The sequence below is a fragment of the Corvus cornix genome, chromosome 7, assembly GCF_000738735.6.
Source record: "Corvus cornix cornix isolate S_Up_H32 chromosome 7, ASM73873v5, whole genome shotgun sequence".
Classification (NCBI taxonomy): Eukaryota; Metazoa; Chordata; class Aves; order Passeriformes; family Corvidae; genus Corvus; species Corvus cornix.
Window position 1 is genome coordinate 5,553,473 of NC_046337.1, and position 26,884 is coordinate 5,580,356.

Sequence of the window (26,884 nt, forward strand, 5' to 3'; positions counted from 1 at the left end):
TCCTGGGAGGATTTGCAATTAAGTGAAGTTAGTTAGATAGAGAATTATGACATTTGGGCCAAATAATTTCAGAATTTGTTTCCATAAACTCTTAACTGAGAAGCCACTGGGAGGGTTGGTGACTCTGCTGTTTAAATTATTTTGTTTCAGAACTCAAGACATCCATGTCTGTTTAACACTGTGTGTGAATTCCCCTGAGTTTCCTTGCAGAAGAGTGAGGTTTTTGAGGAGTTTACATCATACTGTAGGAGTATTTTTTATTTTTTTCTAAGGACACGATTTTGTGTTGAAATGTAACTTCTTTATAGTTCCCATTGTTCACTGAATTTTCCAATTAGTGTCCACAGCAGCTGAAGCCTGTGAGAATTCCCTGTGGATTACAACATTGTGTTGAACTGCAGCAGATATGAAGGTGCTGTGTCAGAAAATATGGAACACTTTTCCCAAGAACACATCTGCAATTGAATTTATTTTAAAACTTGAAAGAGAAGTTGAAATTGAGGTTTTCTTACAGCTTCTTTCTAATCTGTGTTTTTCAATCTCCTCTCTTTTTGCCTGAGGATCGATAATATGTACTCTGCCCAGAAGGTACATTTGTTTGTTACAGAACATCTCATGAGCCATCATTTCCAAGCTGCTGGACTGCAAAGCCAAGCTGAGTGGATTCTTAATTTTCTTTTTAAATGTCACTGACTTCATTTCAGGTTTGTAGAGGTTTTTTCCCTACTACCTTGACAGCTAGCTTTCTCTTTGTAAGTGTCTCTTCATTCTTTTACTATTTCAGTATAACTTACAGTTGTCCACATAAAAATTGAAGGGCTATACTCCTCTCACTCCTTCCAGATAGAGGATTCCTGTGCTGTAATTCAGAGTACTAGGAGGTAGGCTGTTAAATAAATGACTGGTGGGGCTGGATGACTTTGGATGTGATCAGTGGCTTATGAGTGACTCCAAAAACCTGATCATTGCTTCAACTCCCACCAGCTTAATGGAGGCTGGGTCAGAGCCTGCATAAAGCAGTAGGATGAGGTCTCTGCACTCCTCCAGTACGTGGCAGGACCACCACTGTAACCATCCAGTAGAAAGTGGGCAGCTGGACATGGTCTTCACTGTCCTCAGAACCCAAGTGACAGCTGGAAAACCTTGAGGTGAGGAAGACTCAGCTTTGCCTGATTGCATGCAAGCCTTTCTCTTCAGGATAACTGAGACACCTTAAAGGAGGACAGAGGGGTCCCTAAGGAGGCCATCAAAAGTCCCTGCAATTTCTGCAGCCCTGTTTAGATGAGTCACACCGAATAGTTCCCAAATCAGGTACCTCATTCAGATGGCTCACCTTTCTCTGCAGATTGCATATCATGATAGTGCAACTTTATTCACCGTTACACCTACTTCTTTATCCTGTGTTTCACTGGGGCAGAAATAGATTAGAGGCAACCTACAAGTCACAGAGAGCAGCAGAGGGAGTTCCAGCCCCTTTTAGAAAAGATCAGAAGGCCTCTTCTTCTTCCTCCTCCTCCTCCTCCTCCTCCTCCTTCTCCTTCTCCACCAGGCATCAGGCACAGTACAAGAACTCTTGAAATGGTATTTGATGGTTGTTACTACTAAATAAGTCACCACTAACATTTAATCAGTTTCTAAAGTCATGAATGAGACTAATGACATCAATAATAGATCATTCATTCATTTCAGAAGTGCTAAATCAATTTTTCTGGTATTAAGCCTGCAGAGGGGAAAATGCTAAATCAGCTGTAAAATACATCACTACAAAGTGTCAACTGGAATTCTAACTAGGATCCTTTGTCTTAACTTCTATTAGTAATTGATAACAGGGAAACATTAGTAGCACTCTTGACTCTAATGCTAATTCTCCTCAATTCGAGATGGCTGTATGATCTGACACAGCTGGGAGAGGAAGGGAAGAAGTTAAGTGATAAAGGTGGGAAACTCCAACAGCTGATCTGTTCCTGCCAGGTTTCTGTTTTGTCAGATGTGTTTTAGAAGGTCCTGTCCCCTGCTCTTTGCATGGGGCTGTTCTCACCATGAGGGGCAGAATCCTTCACCAGTGGGTGAAGGGGGAAGGAAAGGCTTCTGACAGTGAGAAGTTCTTGCAATGCTAATACAAAGCTCAACTGATCCTTGTACTGAAAATAGTAAAAGAGTCAATACACAAACCCTGACTTTTATCCTTTCCATCCTGGATAATGGATCCTTTTTTGAGAAATACCTTAACTTTGAATCCTGCTTAATTTAAACAGCAAGCTGTATTAAACCTTTCTAAAATACCACTCAAGGCAGCTGGATTTTGTTGATGGGTGAGGGAAAAGAGAGTTGCTTATCTGAAGACACATTCTAAGTACAAAGTACTGTTTGAGTGAAGCAAGTGGAGCTGAGTAGATCTCGCTTTAGAAGCAAGTCTAGTTATCAATTTCCTGTACCACTTACTTACCCCAAGAGCACTCTTGTATTCTTGCATTCCACCCTGAAATCACAGTAACAGTTTGACACCTGGTACAGAACTCAGATGATAATTCCCAGAGGCCGGAAAACCTCTTCTCTTTATAAACAGAGTGATTGCTGAAATAGTTGATACACTCCCTTTGGCACCTGAACTTGAATTCCTACAGCATTCATTGACAGCAGACTAAGACTGTGGAGTTCACTCCAGTCAGGCCTTGGACTACAGTGTAAAACAATGTTTCATTTTTAAATTGAGTTTGTGTTTAAAAGGCAGAAAATCACAATTGAATTCTTGCATTCAGGCTGCTCCAGTTAAGTGCTTTCTAATATCTATGTATCATATTTGCTGTATTTATAGTATTTATCCATTTCTGAACTTGGAATCCCACCTAGTTCTATTTCTTCTAAGTTCAAATATTATTTGAGATACTGTAATAGCATTTTGCCTCTTTTCTTAGTTTTAAATAGGAACAGTTGCTGAGAAAACATCCAAAATCAGACAAGCAAAAAAAGATTTTGTTACCTATCAACATCATTTCAATTTAAGGTGATATTTGAGCAATATCACTTGTGATTGTGACCTGTTTAAATAGAAATAACAGAAAACTAAGAGATATGGTAATTTTACTCAGTGAATTTTTTTTTATATTTGGAAAAAAAGATATTGAAGCAAACAGGATTATCTCTGTGCTTTGATAACTTCTGTGGAAATGATGTAAAACTACTTTCGGATATTTAGCATTTGGGAGACTTTTTAGTCTTGTAGGAATGTTAAAAATACAGCCAGTTTCATGCTCCTGTTTGGCAAGCTTTTGACCTCTATGTGTTAATTAGATGCAAAAACTCTTCTGTAATCTTGCATCTGAAACAGTTTTCTTTCAAACATGTGTTGCAGTGTAACAACCCAAGAGTAAGAGAGGAGGGAGCAAGATAAGCAAGAAATTAATTTCTTGGACTGGTCATAGAATAACCTAAATAATTAGCTAGGTAGAAAAATTACTATTGATTTGGGCAAGTCTGGCTTTGGACATATGTAGGCAGCTGCCTGGGGAAGAAAATCCCAGCTTTGAGCTGCAGAAATGAATTTTGCTCTAGGCCTGACTTGGATTGGCTCAAAGGTGGTAGAAGGACAGCTCCTTGTATTGGGTTTGCCTGGCAAGGTTTTGGAACTGAGGGGCTACAGGGATGGCTTCTGTGAGAAGCTGCCAGAAGCTTCTCCCATGTCTGATGGAGCCAATGCCACCAGCTCCAGGATGGACCAGCCTCTGTCCCAGGCTGAGGCCATCAGCAACAGCAGTAGTGCCTCGGGATAGCGCATTCAGGGAGGGGGAAAAACGGTGTGCAACTGCAGCCAGAAGGAGAGGAGCAAGAGCAATCCTTTCCCTAAACAAATGCACATGCTGCCTCTTGACTCATCTGTCTCTTCTTACAGTCAGATCACAAGTTTTGGTGAGGGCCTCAAAGAAATGCCCATTCTTTACAGTTGTTCGGCCTTAAGGAAACCCTTCCTTGATGCTATACAGAAAGCCCACCCAAGATAAGATTTGAGAGTGCAAACCCCTTGGTATCCACGAGTGAGAAGCCTGTTCACCATGAATCAGGGTAGGAATTTTAAGCCTGGATCTGTTTTGTTGCAGGTCTGTTTTTATAGCTAAGCTCGCAGAGAGAACTTGACACAGTAGATCATTCTCTCTGTTAACATCTCAAGTCTTGTTCTGTTGTACACAAGACTTCACAACACAAAACTGCTCTTTTTTATTATTGTAGGTGAGGAATGAAATAACTTCACATCGGAGGTGTTCTTTCATCTCTCTCTTTTGACTCTCCAAGATAAGCTGGAGGACTCTGACTATACTTAAATCACATCTGCTGTTGTGAGTGCATTTGGACCATCCATTAGAGATGAAGACTCCACAAAGGAGGCTGACAAACTAGCCAGGCATCTGATTAGGCACAGAATAATTTCAATGGCTAATCAAACGAATGAATCCTTACTTGATTACACTTCAGTTTTGTATCAGCTAATCATGAAACCAGAAAATACACTAATGGATGCTGGTTTCTGACAGCACCTGTTCACAGGTACAATTGCTGTAATTTGGGAAGAGGAAGGGAGGGGGCAGCACTAATTTCCTAATCAAGAGCTGAGAAAAATATCAAGCTCTAATAGTTTTAAGCAATAGTTTGTTTTTCTCTAGAAAAAAACGGGAGCTTTTCCAGGACTTGGAGATAAGTCAGCAGTAAAATGCTGGGATCAATCTCCCACATTCCCCAGGGCACATTCTTTTACATGTATATGTAAATCTTCTCTATAACATGGTGAAAAGAGACTTTCTCGAGACATTCTTAAGAAAATGAGACAATACAACCTTTCCTTCACCACTCAGGTTTCTTTTCATACAGGCTGCTCAGCAGATATTAGCAGGGACAAGGAAGATCCCTGCAGAAAAACAGAAAAAGTTCATTGTATCTGTAGGTTTGCACATGTTCATGTTCTTTTTGGTCCTCCTGGTGTCTCAGGAGATTTGGTCTCAGATACAAAGGCCACAAGCTGTCATATGGGGGAGATACCTCCGAATTCTCTCCACCAAGGTCTCTGACTGAAAATATATTAAAAGCCATAGGAACTATTACTTGGAGGAAATCCCATTGTGCTGTGTGGTAGTAGAGAAAGCAGCAGTCCCTGGCTCAGCAAGCCCACTGTATAAAAGTGCATATTTTCCTTTCACATAAAAAGGTAACAAAAGTGGAATATTGGAGCAAGAAGGGAGATAAGGAGCATTGGGTTCTGCTTTTAATATAGCCTGGACCTGTCAGTTCTTTGTTGTATGCAGAGAAGACTTTTGGTACCAAGTTATGAACAAGATCTGACATCTACTCTCACAATGAATCCCACAAAGCAAAGCCATTCTTGAAGCTTTTAATGTCACACTTCCTCTGGTGAGGTATCTCATGAGAAACAGAGTGAAAATAAGGCTGAGCCCTGAATCCTGATAAGTGGGTCTTGCCTTACAAAAGTCACCCTTCAGTTGCTGTGCAGCCTCAGTGTCACCAGTGCCAGGAGAGCTCCAGGACTTGGGGCTTGTATGCATCAGGCTGAAACTATTGCTAACAGAGCACAGTCCTTGCAGGAATGGCTTTAAAACATCTGCCAATCAATACTGTCCAGCTCTTTGAAGTACTCTTAGTTTAATGCTGCTTACCTACACAGTAAATGTCTCTGAAGTCTAAGCAGAGAAAATAGAGAGACCAAGGGCAGCTGGATTAGCAGCATTAAGCCACGGTCAATCTACTGCCTGCATTTTAATAGCTTTTGCAAAAGTGGAATGCTAGATTTGCTGCTGTGTGAATCAGTGTAGATCCACTGAAATTGCCAGAACTCTGCTGATTTTTGCAGGCTGAGGACTGCTCTCAAGATTTCCAGCAGCAGCTGTTTCAGATAGTTGTGTTTGATCTGTCTTTTGAAATACTAAACCAGCAGAAAGATTGCATCTAAATTATCAGTGCTGGTTAATATATGAGATATGTAACAAATATCTCCTAAACAGCTCTCAGCTTCATTTCCTCATTGACTTAAAATACCCTCATCCTGGATCTTCTTTAACTTTTCATACAAGATCCTATGTTGTAAAAAAAAGTCTTGGAAAAGTCAAACATAGATAAACACTTCATTACATAGGTATGGTGTTACCATTTATCATTTCATTGCTCATATGATATCTGTATCTGAAAATAATAATATTAATAATAGTAATTATAATAATAATCCTGAATAAAGAACGAAAAATGCACCATCTGAAGTGCTTAAAGTTATTTGAGGGTAAAAACTGAGTTGCTAGAATAATATCTGTTGCTGTATTTAGGATTTTTTCCTACGCTTCAGTTTAAAAGTGAGGAATAAAGGGTCCATCCTACAGTGTAATGAGTGCTTTCTCAGACCTGCTAAGTAAACCTCTGGCCCGTTTCAGAGGCATTAAAGACTTCCAGGTACCTCAGAGTAGATACTTGGTGTTTCTCAGGATCTCTGCACTGTATGAGCAGAACAATAGCTGTGTTCACCATCACAAACAGGGGCTTTTTATTTGTGACGTGACTTAGAGGTTAAGAAAATATGGACAATTTTTCCTGTAAAAACAGTAGTGATGTTCTGGAAGCATTTCAGAGGTCTAGGAAGGAAAATGTTTCTTTTCATGCTGTCATAACTCATAGTCCTCCCTTCATATTCCTGGCCTAGTTATCCTTCAAGTGTGGCCTTTTGGCTCTTTCCTCACCTGAGGGAACACGATGTTCTGTTCTGGGCAGATCACAGCCTCATGCACCCTGAACACCAAGTTTCCTCCCTGCTCTTCTCCCTGCCCTTTCATCTCTGGATGTCTCTTGGCATGGTGCTCTGGCCACTGTGCTAACACCAATCATCCAGTTTCTTCCAGAACTTCCTCGTCCTCCATCAATACCAGGCATGATGTTTGAGGTCATTGCTGTCTCTCTGTTTCGTTTAATCTCCTCCATTTATTTCAGGAGGAACTGGAGAAATAATTTTTCAGTTGGTTTTCCTAGAGATTCCTGAAACAAGGAAAGAAAGCAGAAAGGCAACAGATAAATATTAATTGACACTGTTTGCCTTCTCTCTCCTTCATCTTCTTGTCCATTAACAGAGAAATGGGAAGCAACAGGAGAAGGGAATGACTGCTAGTTGCAGATTCAAGAGGAATATGAAGTCCATGAGCACCCTCTGTTCCATACTTGCTCCATGCAGAGCAAATAGTCCACTGGCATGCTGACTGAATAATTAGCTTTACACAGTACCTAGCAAATGGTGGTCATGGACCAAAACCCCCTGTGCTCACTGCTCTGTTAACAGAAGGAAAATAAAAGAATTAGAAGACAGTCACCACTACCAGAGCTTAAATCCAAGCTATAAGACAGGAGACACCAGATGGAGATGGACAGATGGTGAAGTGCAAAGCACCTCCTAAACAGTTGATAAGCATGAAGGCAAACAGTATCAGCACACCAGCTGTCTTACATTTGTCCATTAGAGATGTCAAGCCAAGGAATGGGATAAGAATGGTTCTGAAGGATAATGGGAGAGCTCTGTGCATGGTTGGGGAAAAAAATATCCCAAGTGGAGATGGCAGCAGGGAATAGTTTGCCTGGAATCCCTGCTAACATCCAGAGGAGGCAGGAGTTGTTGTTTCCAGTGAGGGGTAGGCTGTGAAGGGCATGAGAGTGAGAATGAGCATTTCACCAAGAACTGAGACCTGTGAAGGAGCAAAAGAGAGGGGTACCACGGTCACAGTGAGAAATCTGAAGACTTTTTGTGTAGATAAAAATGAGGCAAAAGTTGCACTTGCAGTACAAAAAAAAAAAAAAAAAAAAAAAAAAAAAAAATTGCTGAAAACTGCAAGTCTGCATGATATTTAGCATCTTTTTAGAAAGAAAAGGCCGTTTCACAGTTCTTGTGTAGAAAGGAACAAGGCTTTGGCATACCTCAGGCTCCCTTTCAGTGTTTGAGTGACAGGCAAAATACATCACAAGAGGCAGGAAAAGGAGTAGCAGGGTCACATGTAGTGGAGTAAGGAGGCTAACAGCTATATTTTAGTCATCTTTATTGTGACATAATAGCTAAATATTTGCAAGGAGATGCCAGGGAGAAAGGCCAAGATGATATTTTGGGCTGTTAGAGACAAGCACAAGCTGGAGAGGTGCATATCTGTGCTATGTGGATGGCAGCCCACATAAAGACATCATTTGAATCTTGCTCACAGATCTAAGTACCCAAGGAGAAGGAGAAGGGGACCTAGGTTGGGTGTTGGGCAACCCTTTGAAAATTTTGGAGTCCCAAGAAGCAGGACCCTTTAAAGAGTACCCTGAGTGACCACAAGGCAGTGATGGAGGTTGGGGCAGGGCAAGATTTCATGAAATGAGGTAACTTCCACTGTAATTGGCTAAAAAGTCAGGGAACTCCCTTGATGCTTAAATGACTCCACTGGGAGAACCTGGCCTTTCATAGATGATGTGGGTTGGTTTTTGTCATTTTTTTAATCCTCCATGGCATTTTCCCTTTTTTATGAGTGACTGCATAGCAGTTAGTCCATTTAACTGCAGCTGCTCACCCTTCTCCAAGGTGTTTTGAGAGCGGAATAGATTAGGGATTTAAACACAGGTGATAGCAGCATTGCTTGGAATGAGCAGAAATGTAATATTTATAACACAAGCATATTGGTCTTTGGGTGGATAAGTGGTTCATAAAATTCAGTGCAGCATGATGCGAAGTAATGTAGCCAATTACTAAAAGAATAAGCACAAAGATTGCAGCCTAAATAGGGAAACAACAAGGAATTCATTGAAAGAAAAGAACCCAGAACGGACTGCAGATAATAGAGTAAACCATTAGCACTCCTTCCTGGTAGCAATAACAGAAATGAAGAAGAGCAAGCAAGTTTTTAAAATATACTCTGGCAGTGTGGTGTATAAAGCTGCAGGAATTATTCCGGCCTGCTGCTGGTCTCATTAGAAAACAGTGCTCAGCTTCAGCCACTTGGTTACAGGGAGATGTTGAGGAGGTGCTGCAGGGCCAATCTGAGATGATTTAGTAACTAAGGCATGATTTATTAAGAAAGTTTCTACTTATTTCTCCTCTGAACCTAAGGGAAGGGAGAATTCTTATGCAAGCAGGCAAGATCCTGAACAAATGGGAGTGGGTCAATGCTAAAGTACAGGGGGCATACACAAACTTTAAATAAGAGATCTTCAATTATTGTTAGGGAAGAAAATACAAGCAGATTTTCAAACAGAAGACAGAGCTTTATGCAAATGGTGAGAAAGAAAATAACTCTATCTCAGGTCACACGAAAAATATTTGAGGAACTGACTACAAATGTGTAGAAGGGATTAATAAAATTCTTCCTCTTATTTTTTAAAAGAATAATCCTGAGCCAAGTATTAGTTCTTGTATTTGTCACATGCTGATGAAGAAACCCCCATACAGTAGAGAGAGACAAAGAGATCTCTGTCAGCTGATCTCCTAAGACAGTAATTTCATAGGGACAGTTTTGCTCTCAGCTACCTAAAAAAAAAAATAATAGTTGGCCTATCTCTCAAAGGAGAAAAGAATGTAAAAATCTACAACAAAATATCAGGTTCCAAATTTGTTACAGCTATACAGTGTTCCAGTATAAGCACCTGGAATTCCTTGTATGGATTCCTCTTCTGAAAATTAATCAGATTGGAGCTCTTCTTTTGAGATGTAATCGGGAAAATTGTCCAGAATACAGAACCTGAAGAGCTGAATAAATTTAAATATACATGGCACCTCTGATCATCAAAATGTCATTTCTTTAGTTTATTCCCTCAGGTAATACTCACTGGTAGGCTTGTACAAATACCTTCGTCTGACCAGATGAATTAGATTTTATTTGTTTCCAGGCCTGCACTTTGCTCAGATTACCTTCTTTATTGGTTTACATTGGACCTGAACATCCTCTGGCAACACAAAAGAGCAGGAGATTGTATGTATGGACACCTTTTCCATATTGAGGAATGGTGCAGTTCCATCCATACCATTTCTCTACCTCTGCCCCCAGCCCAGCTCGGAGCTTTATCTCTAATTAAGTAAATTCAGTGGAGGACAGAGAAAGGTGGTCTGAAAAGGTGCAGGAGAGTGTTGGAGGTGGTGTGTACCACCTCAGAGTTTCCAGTGGAACCAATCAGGCTTCCCTATTTTCCTTCAGCAATGGGATGGCTGGCTCTCCTTCCTTCTGGGCAAAGGTACTGCCAGGTAAATACAGCAACAAACCAGTGACTGACAGATCCCACCATGAGTGAGGAGAGAAAAGCCAGTGGTATGAATAAATCTTAGGAGAAATTATACAATACCATTTTGAGTAAAATGTGTAACAGCGATTGAATAGTTTTAAAAGGACAGTGTTTGGCAGAAGAATATCAAGATATTCTAGATTTTAATTTAATAAGCTGGTATCAAAGGTCTACACATGGATGGTTTGCATCCATTGAAGTGAATTTAGGGTGAATATAAGAAAATCAAAAGTATTGCTCTGTAGTGAATCCACCAGAGAGGACCCCACACTAACTCTGTGAACTCTTCCTATGTGATATATCCCATTCGCTTCAATGGGAGCCTCATGAAGAAAGGTCTGAAGGAATCATCCTGACAGAATTCCTTAAATGCTCTCAAGCTTTTCCTCTCCAGCTGGTAAAAGTTTTGTTTGAGTCGCCGACTGCGTTATTTAGTCTGGGCGTTTAGATGCAGCAAAAGAAATAGATTTTACTGCTTGTATTAGAATTATGGTGAAATGCGTGTTTGCTCATCAACCCTGAGACATTCTAGCATGGGACTGTGTTGTGTGCACTCAGTGTTTTCCAAAGATAGTTGTGGGGACAGTGAACTTGCTTGGGAATACTTGGAATGCCTGTGCACAAGTCTCCACAGCAGTCTCATGGGCTTGAAACCTGTTGCCATTCATTTTTCTGCTAATGGGGCAGACAACTTTTTCTGGGAACAGGAATGGTTACTAAAGATTAAAAATTATATTAAGATGCATTATTTAAAAAAGCAAACTGCGAATCTCTATTTATGGAAGAAAAATGTTGGGTAGGTTTTGGCAGCTCTGTGTCTGGATTTTTGTTTGGTTGTCTGGATTTGGACTGTAATGTCTGCAGAACAGCAGCAGATCAAGTATGAGGGGATATTCCAATGACATGCACAAAGGTCAGGCTTTAAATGAAACTACAGCTCTCTAAATATTTTTGTTGCATGGAAGTACCACCATTAATTTTTTATTTAATTTTTTAAAACCCATAAGCCCCTTTTGCTACTGTTGGCAGCTGCAGAAGCCTACTTGCAAGTGAAATACAACATTTCAGCCTTTGGCTTCTCCTCAGCCCTGAATAGCTGTCTTACAATCTTCTCCTCTCTGTCGGCGCTGCCAGAATGGCACCATTTACACGGATCTTTTGTTTGCTTGGAGTGGCTGCATTTCCCAGCCAAGCGCTTCCAGGGGCAGCCAAGTGAAGCTCCGGCTGTTGAGGGAAGCTCCCTTACCTCCCCGGCAGGAATGATGCCTGGATCAAGCTCCAGGAGCGAGGCACACATCCTGGCTGTGCGTGATCCCAGAGGATTGCCAGGGAATCAGGTGCTGCCTGTGGTGGCTGAGGCTTGCACGGACAAGGCTGCTGAGTTCCCTTTTCCCTTGGGATCGGGATCTTGACATGGATGCTCAGCACTCAGCACTGGTACAAAGCCTTTGTGACACCGGGCAGGTCGAGAGAATTTTCAGTGTGATTATTCATCAAGTGCTCTTAGTGACAACTACATACATCACTCGCTTTTTCTTAAGTACTTCTACGGATTTATATTAAAAAAAATCTTCGACATTTTGGGGGGGTGTTCATTACAAAAGAGCTGTGATATTCTGTGTACTCATAAATACGGCATTTTTATATTCTCCAGGTCTTTTAACAGCTTTATGATGGATATGGACAGCTTAATGAAATATGAAATATACACTAAAACTATTTCTTCCCATGCAGTAAGATAATAAGATGTTACATTACTCACAGGTCCAATTTTAAATTTAAATATAACTTCATTTAATTTTACTTTGCAATCAGGTAAATTAATGAGAGAGAATCAAAACAATATGCTGTAATTACATTCGAAAATTACTCCTTCTGTCCTTCAAGAGTGTTCTTTCTGTTTAAGATATTGAAATTTGGTGTCTAAATATAAAATGCAGTAACATCTGGTTCTAATTGCTGGTTTAAATAATATAGACATTTAGACAGATATTTCATGCTTTTGAAAGGAGGCTTTTAGTAGGATATTCTGAGTCAAAGGTTAGAAAAAATTTCATGCCACTAAAAATAGCTAATATTGCATTTGTGTTCTAGATCTAAAGGATCTTTTACATAAAAGATTTTTTTGGCTAAAATATAGTTGGTTTAACTTATTTTGTTTGGAAAGAACAACCAGTTTGTATGCCTTTTACATCTATTCTTCACTGGTGCATGTGAACATAGTGCAGAAAAATGTTGGAACAGTTTATTTCTAGACCCAAATATTGTTACATCGTCCTCAAGATCTCTGATTTTCAGCACAGAATCTTACCCTTCTAAAATTGTGTATTTGAAGTCTTCTATTTGCTTGTACTTTGCTGCTCATCTTCCCAAGAAAAGAAGTGAGGAATATCGCCATCAATGCTAAAGTGATTTTGGAGTCAAGCCACATAATCTTATTGACTGCAAAGGTGCTTTAATTGGGGTTTAACACAGAAATTAATTTAAGCATATGCAGAACTCTTAAAATGTCGAGAACCACCCCAAGTTTGCAAACTCTCAAGACTGAATTAATCTCATCTGTAGAACTACTTTTCCTACTTTTAGTATGGCAGGGCTTGGCTGAAAAAGTGGGTTTCTTTTGTTGTGGAGGGATTGAGTTTTGTGGCCATTCTGACCTTTCCCAGGCCTGTGTTTGCTTCCAATCTGCTCAGCCACCTGGATAAAAGACCTACAAATTCAACTTCATAGAGCGCACACAACCTACAAATGATTCATTGTCCCAGGCAGCAACATTTATTAATATTCTTGAAAGAATCTCCTCCCTCCCCATCCCACTGACCCCAGGCCACCTTCATGCAAGCCTGCACTTCATTTATTGTCAGAAAACCTGAGGAACAAATCTAAGCAAAACAAGTTATGACCTGATCTCTCCCTGCTGCATAACTTTTCCACTTAGGCAGAGGGACAAATTGGAAATCAAGAGGAATTATGGAATGCAGTAGTAGTGCCTCATGCACTAAAAAGTCATAAGCTGATCAAAGGCCGAAAATATTGGAGCCCTGGTAAGGAAATAAATGCACTGATCCAGATGCTACATGTACTTTGGCACACTGTCCATAGACACTGTGAGATTTCCCACTCCCTACTACTAAAAACTCTCCCAGGCCTCTCTGGCAGCAGCTCAGATCAAGTATAATTTTTCTTTTCATAGCCAAAATGTAACATCTGAAATCTACACGTTGGGCATTCAAGGGAAAAGCTTATCCTGTCCAGCATGCAAATAGTGACAGGATACATCAACACCTTTCCTATCTGGGCCATCCATGCTCCAATTCTGTGTAGGGTTTACCATTCAGGAAACTCCTCTTTTCCCTGTTGCGTGGAAGAAGGGGTTGCAGATGGCTCTGGACTTGTAATTACATCTGCAGATCCACCAGTTGTTGTGGTGTTGGTGCTGATTGCTAAGAAACCCCTGTCAGAATCTGTAATTGTAACAATTGTAATTGAACTTTAATACAGCGTGGATGCACAAGGAAAGATCTTGTGGGGGAATCAGAACAATTTGCATGTCTTGTGTACCACTGTTACCACTAGATGGTTTCTCACAGAATTTTCCAAAGGCTGTCACTCACCAGGCCAAGCACCTTCAGAGGACTGCAGTTCTAGTGAGGGTCCTTCACATCTTAGGGCTTCAGAGGCAACAGAAAAAAAACCCCAAACTCTCCCTCTTTTGCTTCCACAACATTCCACTCATGTTAAATGGGACACTGGCTGGTGTATGATAGTTTTGCATCTTCCTTTAAAATGTAAAAGAATTCTAGCCAGAAGCAAGACCAAGAGATTCAAGAATAAGTACTCCGTTCCATTAATGTGGGCCATTTCTCTGCCATGGTCGTCTAAATTCAGAGACATGAGATGGCCCCTTTTTAGGAGATATGAAATCATTATGCTTTCTGCCTTGCTAAACTTTGTGAGGAAGCTGGTAAATTATATATTTATCTTCTTCTGTTACTCCTAGTAAAATAAAACATTACTTTGAAATAAGAGAAGAAATAATAAATTGCGGGCAGCAGTTAATAACTAACTAAATAAATAAAATCAATTTTAAATACTCAGTCACCTCTTCCAATGTTTGTTTCTAATACACTTTCTTTGAAATCTAATTGCTTAGACAGTCTTACTCCTGCAATTTTTATTAGTTACCTAACAATCATTCACATCCTTTATTTTTAATGCTTGTTGTGTTACACTCTGCTAATACTTTATTGTTTCAATTGTGGGGTTTTTTCCTACTTCTGCACAGGGAATACAGATTATTTTATTGCTTCACTGGGTACTAGAAAGGTCTGTCTTTTATGATTGCTGAAAATCTGTGTACAGAGCAGAAAATGGCACTGCATGTTTCAAACCAGTGATTTCAGTCGCTGAGGCTGTGGTAATGAATGTTGGTGTTTGAGTGCTCTGATAAAGATAACATCACTGCTGCAGGATGCACAACTCATCGTGTATTCCCATGCAGCAGCACAAAGGAAGCAAGCCAGTGTTTTTCTGGTTTTTTATTTCTGCTTTGTTTGCTTGAGAAAAGTACAGAGAATCCTGTACTTAAGGGCCATATTGGTTTAGATCCCTAGAACCTTGACAGCAGCAAAATTAAGTGCTTCAACCACGTTAAAGCCACTGAAATCTAAGCTCATGCCTTACTTCACTGCACTAATGTCTTGGATTGGTGACTTTGTGAATAATTTGGAGATGCTTAAATTTACACTCAATTGTCCATTTCCTTCTCGCTGCCTTGAGCTTTCTGTGCTAATATTTTAGTTCTTCATATGACCCACTCCAATTTTCTTGACATCCAAGCCTGTGTGAAGACCTAGACATCATTTAGGGAGGTATTTTAGGACACATTTAAGTTCATTCTTTCGTAAGTCATTCAAGCTCCAGTGTAATTTTTACTAAATGCTTCCATCCCATTGAACACAGTGCAACTTTAAGCACACAGTTAAGTTAAGCAGTTTTGGTTTATGCTTTCCTGAGCTGGGGATTTAGGTGGTGGATAAGTTCTTCTGGGAATAGCTTCTGTCGCTTACCATTTCTGGATCCTGGTGGCACACCCCTTCCTCTTCTCTATTTACCACCATCCATCCATCCATCAGAGGAGAAGCTGGGTGCATTTCTCTATCTAGTTTAAGTCCAAGGCATTTGACTGCTTTGTTAAGCAGTTTAAACATTGGCTAATTCACTTGCTTTGATGGAAGTGAAGGCAGAAAAGCTTTTTGAAGTGTTTAAATGCACCTGTTTGCAATGAGGAATTGGCTAATCTTGCCCAAATTAGAAGCTGATGATCAGTTTTCTTTCATTTTGGTAAGTATGTTTCAACAACAGAAAAAATGGTTATTGCTTGAACACCTTGTGCATGTCCAGGCAAAGATCTTGGAAGGTGATGACCTTGGACAGGGAGGTGATGGTGCAAGCTGGGATCAGCACAGGCTGCACAGCTGTGCCTGCAAGGAGATGTGAGGTCAACATTTCAGAGCGTTCTACCTTGCAAAGAGTAGTAAATGCTTTGATGCTGGCTGATCAGTACTGTCAGTGCTTTGGGGACTGAAAGCAGATCTGTACTTTGTATTTCCAAGAGACTAAGTGTAGGATGCCAGGTTTCTATCTGGTTGGTTTCTGGAGAACTGTGCCTGAAATGAAGCCTTAGCAAGCTTCCCTGCACTCTGAAGACATGTTTGGATCTAAGGATTTCAACGTGATTAAGATCTGAGCACCATGTGAGTTTCTTGCCGGGAGGAGCTTTTATTAGCTGCTTTGAGTAGGTCAAGATTCAAATACCGCTTTTCATGTTATTTCATATATTTGACCTTCCACAACTCATGTCCTAAAGAAATGTCTTTCCAAATACATCTTTCAAGTGTAGTAATGTTTGTATCAAATTAATCTGAAACTTCTGTTGCCCTGAAGGCTGACTGAAATGTGGGTCAAGTCTGACATCAAGTGGTCAGATGCACTCCATTCCCAATGGGACTATTAACACAGGGCTGCTCCTGATGTCTTGCAAGAACCTCCAGCTCCACTCTTTTTCTCCATGTTTTTTCTTCTGTTAACAGGATTTCTCAGTGCTCTCTTCCTTCTCCGGTTTCCACCAAGGTCATGGAGTGTCACTGCTGACAGACACATGAGGAATCACATTAGTCTTGCATTAGATATTGCAGCTGCTGTGTCTGTCAGCAGAATGATGGGATCATGTAAATAAAGCCTTGTTGGCTTGGCACTGCAAATAAGACCTTTATTCACTCTGCCTTGTTTAACCAATATATTCTAACAGGATCTAGGTCTTTTAAAAAGCAGTCCCAGCTCTTGAGGCACCAACTCCTCCACCTGTGCAGACTGTCAGTCTTGTCAATAACTGCAAGAGCACTCATCACTCACACATCTCTTCTTGTTGTTTAAACACATTGAAAATACCAATTCCATTCATCTCTCATGACTCTGAAGAAGCTTAATAAAATTATTCATGCCATGATATAGGAGAAGAAGTGGGGATAAAGACCAGAGAGAATTCAAATCTTTGACTTGAGACCTTTAAGTTTTCCCAGTTGCAGGTCTTGGGTTCAGTCCCCTGGTGTACTGAGTTGGGACCTCCATGTTTTAGAGGTGTTTGTACCCACACTGACCCAGGAATACAAGATTCAAGTTCAGCTCCTCGTGCTCCCTTCCTCCAGGGTGAGAAGTTATCCTTCAGTAGCCGGAGGGACATTTTTCACCTCCATTCTCAGAGATCAGGAGACTTGCTTTTGTCTTTTCAAACAACAAACGACAGGCCATAAGCTGTACAATATAAACTTTTTATCTGCACAATTGATTCATTTGTAACTGGAGCGTTGGTGTGTTTCTATACCCTCTGCGTAAAACAAACATCACAAAGGTCAGCGGTTTTTATACCTTGTAACTGAGTCAGCAATGCAAATAGGAACTTTCCATTTCTCCCATAAATGCCACAGCTTGATAAGATAAAACACCGTGTTTGTGCCTCTGGGCCTCTCAACTACCAGTTTGCACCTGGACACCTTTGTTTAAATTAATCTCAGAGGTAAAGTCTTCACTTCGGTGTCTTTTTTTTTCTGCTGCAAATTTGGCTTTTTAGTCTGGAGCAGTAGTTTCACAGGGATCTTAAGCTGCCATAGACCAGCTAAAAAATACAGCCCTTCCCCTGGTTCAACATGGTTGTTTTTGCAGCTCCACAGTGTCCTGGACTGGGGAATTGTTACAGAAAAACAAAACAAAACTAAACAAAACTAAGCAAACTCAAAAACCCCACAAACAAAACCCCCTGCCAAGATTTCTGCACATCTCATTCAGAGATCCACTGTAATTTAATTCAGCGCTTAATGGTGGGTTTATCCTCTGTGAGCAGAGCTCCCTGTTTGAACTGGTTTTTATGATAAAAAGTTTTTGTGTGAGGTAAATGGTCACCTTTCATGTTCCCAGCATTATCCTGGCAGCCCAGGTCACTGAGGAGAAGGGCTAGGTGATATCTAAGGTTTAAAAGGCCGAAAGTGTCCTTATCTGGGAAGAGTTCAGAAATGAAATGAACTAAGTGATTGAGCTCTGTGCTTAAAAAGCAGTGCTGTAACTTTTTTTTTTCTCAATAGCCTCTATTTTTATGTATTTGGATATGTTTCAGTTGCCATGAATCTAATTTTGAGTTCATTATCTTAAGTCTTCTATAGTTTCACTGACTGGATAAAATTATGTTGAATATGGTAAAAGTTAAATGCATGCTTGAACATTCATGGATTCATCCTAGTAAAAATTAATGTCTATAATAATTATTATAATTTAGAATAGTTTCTGCTTACATAGTGTGTAGTTTGTACTAAATCACACTATCATGAAGTCCCAAATCACACTGAGTAGTCCTAGCATTAGTCTTAGGATCCATACAACAGTCAGAAGATGGAAGCCTTTGCTCCAAAGAGCTGGCATTTTAGAGAAAATGGAGAGGATGCAGGATTCAAGCAAATGACCACAGAAGACAGACTTCAAAATATCTCCACAAACACATTTTCAGATCAGTTTCTAAGTCTGAAGCCACAAGGGACATGAATGTCACAGCTGCACATTCAGTTCTGGGTAAAAATCTGTTCAGAGTAAACCTTTCTTTTACATCTCTATTATGGCTTCTAATTCTGATAAAATATTTCTACTGAGTCATGCAATAGGCATTTTAACCAGAGTTTTTCTATTGAGTAAAGCTTAGTCTCTGCAGCAAATGCACTGAATGGTACTGTGGAGCATTCAAAAGGACATTTTTGCCAACCACCTATTGATGCTAAACTGATGGGTGCACGGAGGGTCACCACAGAAAATCAGCTCAGTGCCAAATGGCAGAGCTATGGCAAGCTACATCTTACAGGCTTTGCAAGGAGTTTTGGCTAGAGTTCACAATTGTAGAGTTTATTGCAGCTCAGACAAAATGTTCAGCAATTTTAGACAAATCTGGGCATTTTTATACTGAACAGACTATTCAGCATAAGTGTGTGAATCTTTTAGCAAAACAAATCATTCTCTTGTTTAAAAACAAAAGCAAAATGCTACATATGTTACAGAAGTATACTTGCCATTCTTTATTTTAAAGTCATACACAAATGGCTTGTTCTGCTCTGATTAGCTTATTAGTTAATGTTGGATATGAAAGGCAGTTTTGGGGCATTGTCTGTCAACTTAGTGGAAATTAGGACAGTGAGTGCCTTCAATAGTCTTTGTTCATTAAACCATATCTCTGCAGATGTTCAGTGGTTTTTATTACTTTTGCTGTTCTGAAGCATTCTCATTTTTTTCAGCTAATGAGAAATGTTTGACTTTGTATATTGTTCATGGAGCCAAGGTTCAAAAGAGTGAGGTTTGTTACTCAAAGACTGACACTTTTCCTCTGAATTTATTATACCCATAGGTGTTAGTGCACATTTACAAGCCCTCTAAGAGTAAGATGAGCGAGTTAAACAACCTGTAGAAATTTTTGCTCTCAGGAGAGCCCTGAGAGCACCTTCCTGCAAACCAAGAAATTATTAGCCCCATGGGGAATTCAGCTGTAGCCAGCTGTACTTTTTGTGTGAAGAAGGGTTCATATGTGGTTTCCCTCTGCCCGATTTTAGCTTGAATTATTATAGATGTTCACCAAAGTTAGCACGTCCCGTGTCTGCAGACAACTAATGAAAGGGCAGGTTATGGTTGTTGGCTTAAACCTCTGGTATTCAGAGTCAGAGCTAACTGAATGGCAACTGGATGCTGTTTGTAAATGAAAAGAGTTCTCTTGTTGGGAAATCTACAGCTGGCTCTGGCTGACACTGTGCTCTCATCACCGGCAGAAATGCTGTATTTATTTAGAAATTACAGCAAAGGCAGTTGTATGTATTTCAAATGTAGTTTGGAGTAATGGCCTGGCTGGGGATGACAAATGAGACCTCTATTTGATTAGCCAAGGAATTGTACTTTATCTGCTTCTTTTTCACGAGCTTCCTGTTGAATTGATCAACAAGGTGCTAGTGCTGCTCCTGAAGACTAATTTCTTCTTCAAATCGTGCACATCGTTAGTCAGCAGGATGGATGGAAAGGCAGTGAGGTAGTTGTTTGTGCATCTAAATAGATATTCATTATGCATGTAACTTTATTTTGTTAGGATTCTTGATCTCCTTCAAACTCCAGGTTGTGTTTTTTTACTTAAGCAACTTTCAGTTTGGTTAGAAATTTGCATATGTGTAGGTATCACTGTTCTTTCCGGATAATATAATCTGCAAATGTGTATGAAATTTAGAAGTCCATTTTCATCAGCCTAATCCATTTTGAACCAGTCTTATCTTGAAAGTACAGATAATAACCAACAAGAAAAGGAATAAAAATATAATACCTTTGAAATATGTTGCTGTTTATGAAAGGAAGGCTCATGTTTTTATCTTGCTGAGTGCTATCCTGTATTGTCTGTACTTACACATAACAAGGTATTGCAGTGAAAATTAAGATAACACTACAATGTGTGAAAATATTAGTTAGTAGTAATACAACTGGCTGCTGGTACAATATGCTCTTTGTGGAAACATAAAATAGACATGGGTTGATAGTACAAAGAAAGGGGCAGTTGCAGTAGCTCAGTATATTAAAAATGATAGCATATCAGATATGGCAATTACACTAGCCATCAATCTTCAATAGTTTGTGAAGAATGCTGCTAAAATGCAGTGAAGCTTTATAAGATTTGTGATCACAGAGTGTAAAATATAACAGATGCTACAATATTTAGATGCCTGCTGGCATTTACTTTTACCCTACACAGCTCATTTCAGTTATATGAAAATTTTATGTGCTCTGTAACCTCACTGAAATAGGTACATATTTATAAAGCAACTATAATGGAACAGAGCATTTTCAATATATACACAACTTGATCTGTTTAATAAGATAAAAAAGGGCAAAAATTGCCAGTTAAATTAAATTACTATTAGTTTATTATTAAATTACTGCTAATGCAGCAGTTTTGATACATGCGATGCCTTCGGATCTGGACTCTCTGCCAGGGATGTGTCACTCAGAACTGGTTGGAGACTCCGTGCAGCCATTGCTCAGCGTGGGCTGGAGTCTTGTGGGGGTGATCACTGCAAGTCAAAGCTAATGAAATGAGACAGGAAAAGAAAGTTCTTGCAGCTTTCAGCTGGGAAGCACAGTGGACAGCTTCCTTTGCGAAATGTGAATCTTACGTAAGAGCTGCCAAGGCTGCTGCAATCTCTTGCAAGACTGAATATTACTGGAGGACTGTGAAATCAGGGCCTAGATACACTTGCTAATTAATACTGCCTCTTGGAAGGGTGCCCAGCAGCACCTCCTGGTATCAAGCTGTGGAAGTTGCCATGCTTCTGCTCCTGTGGATGACTGTGTTTCATCACATCTCTGCGTTATTTACCTTTTCCTAGCTTCCCCGGAGGCAGCTGTGCTAGGAGCATTTAATAGCTGAGTATGTCTGATGTAATTCTGCTAATCAGTGAACTTGCTGTGCTAAAAAATAAATGCATTAACTCGAGGAGTGCTCCCAAGGCTTGACCTTGTAGATGTCTGACAGTATTTGAGCAGGAGGAAGAATTCACTCAACCCAGACTTCCAAAGGAACACCAAGCCTCGCAAAAGCATTTGAACTGGCAGTTTGTCCATATGGCATTTGGCTCGGTTCCTTTGCAGTTCAGGGTTTCATGAACTGGTTTGCCATGTGGTAACCTGGCAAGTCTACAAGTGTTGAGCCTGTAGGACACCAAGAGGCTTTGGCTGTTTGTCAGGGAGGGATTATAATACAGCCCAGGTTAAAAAAGGCACAGTAACTCCTGTGTAGCAGTAAATTGCTCCTTTTTATCAAGAGAATTTTGATATTGTCAAGAGGAGTCTGGCTCTTTCTGAGGTTAGTGTCTGAAATGTTTCCTAATCCAAAAATTTGACCCTTCATCGGCACTGCTTATGACATTTAGACCATTTCTATTTTATCTTTTGCAGCAGCTTACTCTTTATGGTTCCTGTTTACAAATCAGATCCCTTGTCACACTTGGAACCAAAATATCCTTTCTTCCTCTAGCAGCCCATAAAATCTAATACAGCAGAGAGCTCATCACTCGGGGTGAGTCGCCTGGAAACAAGACACACTTGGGCCACGGAGGATATTTCTCCTGTGAGCTCGAGTTTCTTGAGCTTTAAAGAGCCACATCAGACTCTTCCCTCCTGCACCAGTGTGAGGTACTTTACTGCAACGTGACAACACACACGGTAACCAAGCTACACAATTGCTATTTGTTCAGGCTGTGTGTTCTGTGAATCAAAGCAGGATCTTGGAGTGGTGTCTCAAAAGTGGTGAAAAGCAATTTTGTGGTCAAACTTCCTATCTATCTCCCCTGCTCTTCCCATACAAACAGCACAAGCATTTAGCCATACCTATATCTACAACATCTAAGGTCTGGCTTTTCTTCTGCAAAGCAAACAGCTGTTTTCTAGCCTCAAAAACCATCTTAGGAAGTTAGCAAGTGCTATAATTCCATTTTGGGCTTCTGCAAACTCACACAAATCGTGTCCAGATCAAACTCAGAAAGTTGATCGATTTTCCTTTGAGGAGACTTAAGTTGGTTCTGTACATGTCAGACAATATTGCACAGTATTCATTAGAGCAATTTTGAAATGTAATCTAAGCTTATTTGAAAATACAGGTATTTAACAGCTGTTTGTGGCTCATAAATATCAGATTTAGCACTGAAATTTGTGAAGTGTTTGATGTAAGTGAACATGGAGTGTAGATAAGCAAACCAACTCAGAGAAGTTTCATCTGTACTATTTCTTGATGAATTAAAAGTATTCTCAAGTTATATGAAATACATGCAAATGTGGGTGTTTTTAATAGCCCAAGAATCAAAGTCAATATCTGAACTCATTTTGTCTCAGCTGGCTTATGAAAAATACAATTATGCACAGAGATATAACATAGGTCAGAGCTGTCAAATGTCACTCAGCCATCTCTGGTGGCTGCAATGTGTGTGATGGCTGTGGTGCACCTCGTCGGAGTGGGAACAGCTCTGCCTGTGGTTTCTAGGGGCCACTGTGGCTTCTGGCTTGTGGGATGTCATCTCTGCCCTTCCCAAGGCTGCTGTCCCTGGTGCTCCATCTGAGCAGTGATTTGGCCAGGTGGCACTGGCAGCAGCAGCAGATGGCATGGCAGGTGCTGGGCACAGAAGCTGGAGAAGCATTTGATTTCCTTCCGAGGTGCCCCAGTTCCTTCACCAGAGCTTTGTCCAGTAGAGGTGGAGGGGGGCTTGATCCTTGCCATCTACACTATCCCAGCTCCAGGGGAATTCTCCCTCCCGGGAAGCAAGTGATGTCCCTGCCATCCTGACCCACCTATCTCCTGCCTGCTCAAAGTACCACACACAACTCATTCAACCCATCAGCTTCCTTACTGCAACCAGCTACGACTAGTTGTATGTCTAGTAACTATTAGTAGTTGATGTATGGATAACTGGCTGTAACATACGAGCCTCATTACTACTTAGTTTTAGGATCCCTCAGTCTGATGAGTGAGGTATCCATCTCCCCAGTCCTTGGGCTTCTTCCATGTCCCCAGTCCAGCCCCAAAGCCTCAGGATCTCACTCAACTCAGCCATTTCCTCACCTCTGCAAACCTCTGCCTTCGCAGCTGTGCCCCAGCACAGGTAGAGCTGTCAGGGAGCTAATGCAGTGTGTAGTGCTCTCCTTCTGCATCTGCCAGGCTGGTCCCCTGAGCACCTTCCCTTTGACATCCATGGGTTTCATATGAGGCCTTTATTCAGATAATATGCTGCAGTAAATTTGTTCCTCAGAGGTCATGTCCCAGGAGGCACAGTTTGCCCTGCTTCACATTCCATGACAAATCCATTCTGAATCCTTTTATTATTAATAATAGACAGCAAATTCTGATCTCAGGGTTCCTGAGGTAGAGTCAGTGATATCTGTGTAATTTAAATCAAACCTGCTCTCGCAGGTCTAAGTGAGTTCTAAAGATTGTATCAATGCAATTTCCCTGTGCAGCTGGGCAAGCCAGAGCGTAATTAGAGATAAGAGCCAAGAGCCTTACAAGTGCAAGAGGTGTAACTAACCTTTGCTAATGAAGGATATCATGCAAATAGTATTTGCTATTTGTGTGTATCTGACGCTACAACTGAACAAGGAGTAGTTGTTCAGGTGTTTAATGATGGCTTCTGTGATGGCACAGACATTTCTTATTGAAAACGTGATTGTGATGAGTATTGCACAGATTCAAGGGAAAAAAGACTCTGCCTGTTGAATAACAGCAAACCTGCCCTCTCTTTAAATTAGCTCAACCCTTCCCACTCAAAAAAGTGGGATAATATGTAGAATAATAACCACTTCCTCCACAAACAGAGTGGTGGAACGGAGAATCTTGTTCTTTTTATAAGTTTCTTATGAGGCTCTGCATGCTCCCAAAATGCAAGTCAATGGAAATTAGCAATTGTTTCCTAAAGACAATTTTATCCCGAAGTCCCTCGTTGACCCCCTGTGTCTGCCATTGCTCAAAACCCGCTCTCTGCTGCAGCAACTCCAGTAATTTGAAAACTTCAAAATCTGCATACAATTCCTGTAATTCTTTTTAAAGCTTTTCAAAAGGGGCACAAAGACTAATGCAAGTCTGCCTTAGGAGGGTTTGCTACTAGTAGGAAAGCTAACTTTAGTAAGGTTGGACTGTGTTAGTGCCAAGGATTTTGATAAGATTGTTAATGGCATCCCTGTGAGTCCAAAGGTCTTTGTAAAATCATCGTAACTCTCATCATACTGTAGATGTGGATGTGATATGCATGAGTAAATGTGTACTTGAAGGTGTAAGATACCCTGGGTGTATTGCACATATAGTTTGAACCATCAGCAGGCTCTGAAGCATTCCCCAAGATCGTATCTTCCAGTGACTATTGGTAGGATGGTGGTGTGCTAGACCAAGGAGGATGTATAAATTGCTATTGAGCTGCTAGACACTGTTTCTGAGTGTTTTATAAGAGTAATTCAGGTAGGAAAGGACCTCAGGAGATCTCCAAACTCCTGCTCAAAGTGGGATCAGCTCTGGGGTCAGATCAGTCTGCCCAGGGTTTGACCCAGCTGTTGACCAAGACCCCCAGGCCTGGTCCCCAGCCAATATTGTGTCTGGGGATTATTTGTGCTGGTCTTTGTTGAATTTCATAAGGTTTCCATTGGCATCTCCCTCTGGTTTATCTTATTCCTGAATGGTGGTGCTGCTGTGTATGCTCTGAATTTTTCTTGTCGTTTTTATAGATATCTTTTAATTAATCTATTTCCCTTTTACTTTGCTAATTTTAAAGAAGAAATCAAGTCATTGTTCTCAGAATGTTTCATTTCAGCCCACAGTTATGGGTTGTGGCCTGAAATGTGGGCATCTGATGAAGTTCTGGAGAAGTGTTGGGTCCACATGAGCAGCAGACTCAGGCAGACTCTCAAAACTGTCCTTGTGTGGCTGGATACAAATGTGTTCTTTGCACATTTCTTAGCTTTCCTGATTGCTGTCAAAAAGTAAGCTTCAATTTAAGTCCACCAAAATAAAGAGAAGTGAATTAATGACAAAGTAGCTAATGAGAAATGCCAGAGTTTCTAATAAATGTTAACAGAGAGGTTTAGTTTGATTTATTTTCTGATTTTTATTGGAACATTCATATAATCAAAGAAGACTGGTTAAATCCGCTGTGCTTTTTGTGTATCACCAGTGGAATTGTTAGCAGAGATCTACCTGCTGCATCATTAACTCTGTGTGTGGAGAAATAACCCTCAACCACCCCACACAACCTCCACCACAGCAGTGCTTTAGGCACCAAAAAAATGGAAAGTCAGAAGATCCCACTCCAACCTTTCGTCTTTCTCATCCATGGGTGCACAAGTAATAGCAGGCTGAAGAATCCAACCAGAGATAATTGCATTGATTGGTGTTTCTAACCATTTCCAGCGGCCCTAAAATATTTGGACTTTTGTCTTCTACATGTGCCAGCAGCCATGTTCCACACCAACAATGCTACAGCCTCAACATGCCAAGCAGTCCAACATAGCCAGCAGTAAATTATTAAAAAACCTTTCCTCGGCCCCTCTTTTGGATTGGGGGTACATCTGTGCACTGTCACTTGGCCTTTTGAGGCCAAAGAAGCACAACCTAACCAAGAGAAAAGGAGGCCGAGTAAAGTCTGTTGTGAATGACTCAATCTTGCATTATGAATCTCCGGGATTTTTCCTCAGCCCTGGCAGACCTGAGTAGTTCTGGAAGCTGTACTTTCACATACTACAGAAGTACTATTTCAGTAGCAGAGTTGTTTGCCACTGCGAAAATTGTTGTTAAGAAATCATATAACAACCACTGCTGATCCCTAAAGGGGATTGCTTCTCCCACTAGCTATTATCTAAATTGAATGTTTTCTGGAAAGATGAGCTGAATAAATAAAATAACACCAGTAAGACTGGAGTGCCAAGGATGCAAAGATTCAGACTCCTCCATTTTAATGTTAGTGGAACTTCACTGAACTCAGTAGTTATTCTGGCTTTAAACCTAAAGCCTGGGGCCCAAAATGCTGCAGGGAAAGAAGCTGTCTGCTCCCATTTGAACAAGGGGAGGGCCACAGTGTGACTTCATTTACATAAACTGCCTACCAGATGGAAACACTTGGGAAAGGCAGGCACTCCCTGCCCCATCCCTCCTGAAATGTAGGACATGGGAGAAGGCTCCATTTGATAAAAGCATCCACCTGATTTCTTCCTGTAGCACCTTGGCAGTCACAGTATGGATTTTGATATTGCTTGTTTAGTGAAAGTAAATTGTCTAAGAGGGGAATGACGTTTCAGACCAGAGGACATAACTCCAGTGGCTCAAAGACTCTGTGCACTGCTGGGCCTGTACTGAGGACCCTTTTGCATTAGAAGGATTTCATGATGGAAAGAGCAGAGGTAGAGCAAGGTCCAGCCCTCTGGCTGCTCCATGTATTGAAGCCATGTGAGATCCCAGCTTGGTCAGGGCACAGAGTGTGAGAGCTGGCCTGGAATGGGACAGGATGTCTGGGGGTGC